The sequence below is a fragment of the Hippichthys cyanospilos genome, chromosome 18, assembly GCF_059441005.1.
Source record: "Hippichthys cyanospilos isolate Australia breed blue-spotted pipefish chromosome 18, RoL_Hcya_1.0, whole genome shotgun sequence".
In the NCBI taxonomy this organism is placed as follows: Eukaryota; Metazoa; Chordata; class Actinopteri; order Syngnathiformes; family Syngnathidae; genus Hippichthys; species Hippichthys cyanospilos.
This window is the reverse complement of record NC_142386.1, coordinates 3,877,276-3,879,382: the sequence shown is the minus strand read 5'-3', so window position 1 is coordinate 3,879,382 and position 2,107 is coordinate 3,877,276.

The window sequence follows — 2,107 nt, the reverse complement described above, 5'->3', positions numbered from 1 at the left end:
GATACTTTGTCCTATAGTATATATTCAATAATACTTTGTCCGATAGTATATGATTACCTTTGCAACAGAGAAAAATCAGCAGGTTTTTTTTTTGTTGCCTTTTTTATGATTGAGAGTGATTGAATGTCATCTTTTATTTTCATCGTACAAAAATATCATCCCATTTTGCCTTTTAAATGACCTAAGATCAGCCGATCAACTTGGCAGGCCAATTCATTCGTTCACAGGTGTCAAACTCAAGGCCCCAAGTTCCCAATCTCTCTTTTGAACAGTCTTTAACCAGCCACTGATTTCAAAACTTGTTAGAAGTGTGACAAACAAACCTAAAATTTATTTGACAGAAACTATAATAACAATGTGGCTCGCGGTAAAAATGTGTTTGACACTCCTGCATTAGTTGAATCATAATAAATGCTGTCAATGAGTATGGTGACACTGAATAATTTAAAGAAGTTAATTTGATCTTACTGTTTTTTTTCTCTCAATATTTACAGGGGGAAAAAAGAATCGGCAAGTGGTAGTCAAAACTGTTCCACAGAAAAGTACATTTATGACTAAAAATAACAATTACAAGAAAGAGTAGTTCTCATATTTTTGTTTATTAATCGACAGAAAATAAGTTCATAATTTTACTGAGTACTCAAAAGAAATAGCAATGTAAAAAGAATATTAAGAGGGAAAAAAATCATTGAGATTTTGATTTTCCATGCCACGGTCAAGTCACTGTTTTCATGTTTTCCATGTGGCCCAAAATACTGCTTATTATTATTATTATTAATATTCCTTTTTGGCTTGATAAAGACAGTAATCCATGCATCCACTTAGGCTCACTGGTTTTTACGTAATTGCTGAGGTGAGTCTTTTTTGAGTGCCTTTTGGAGGAACGAAGCTTACTTGTGTCTATGTGTTTTATTACTCATGTACAGTGGATAGAGAAAAACTACACACCCCTGAAAAGCCTAATCAAACATCTAAACTTTATTTCGGTCAATCAGAGGCGCTTCATATATTTGGCAGGTGTGTGTCCGTTATTGGTGGAAGAAGTATGTTTTAAATCATAGAAATGTGTAATTTGAACGTAGGTGTGTAGACTTTTTCTATCTACTATAGGTAACAAATGTGTAACATGATTTACGGTATTTGAACGCTGGTTTCGTGCACGTCATCAATAATAAACAAGTGGAACTATCCAAAAGGTTTTGGGGATGTCATTGAGGGTGTGGCCAATAGAGGGCGCACTCATTCACGTTCACGAAGATTAAGTTTGAATGTTGTCAATTTAGTTTAACAATACGTCCTCTGCTGCCTGGTCATGTCTTGTTTTTTTTTTTTTTTTTTTTTTCCCACCCCTGTCCGCGTCTGTTAAATTCATGAAAACATTGAGGTTTCATTGCTCAAGTCAGGACATGAGTGTTACACTCTTTTACTGTAGGTGGTCTTACGCACATGAACTTTGCTTGCACGCTGCCAAAAATTGGAAGACGAAGAAGACAATACTTCCGGTAAAAGAAAGCCCGTAAAATACATTTACAGTAGATGTGTGTGTTGGGCAGGTTTGACCAGCCTCAAGCGCCAGTGCCATAAGAAACAATTTGCTGCTGAATTTGGATGGAATGAAGGAAGCCTCATTTGAAGAAGAAAGTAACATGACATCCCTCCGCGTTATGCCTTTGATCAAACTGACTTCTATTCAACGCCGCGTACAGTGACGACACACAAAAAGGTAACCGTGTGCAAAGCTAAAAAAAAAAGGTAACCGTGTGCAAAGCTCGCATGCGCGAAAGCATGGAGCTGGCGCCTTGAGATATGAGTACTATAATTTTAAAACACATGTATTTCAATTCATCCCTCACCGAAATTTCAGTGTCAGTCCACTTAAGTTAAATATGTCCCTTAAAGCAGTGGTTCTCAAATAGAGGTCCGTTAAATGATTTGGGTCAGTATATTTGTTAACTCATGTATTAACGACTCTTGAATAAATAAATTCAACGAGTTAAAATATTTTTAAATGTAATAATTTGGTTATTTGTCAAATAGAGCTTCATCATCAAAGAGCTTGATTAATCACTAAATTTTGGCAGCAAACTGGGGGAAATAGACGGTCTGC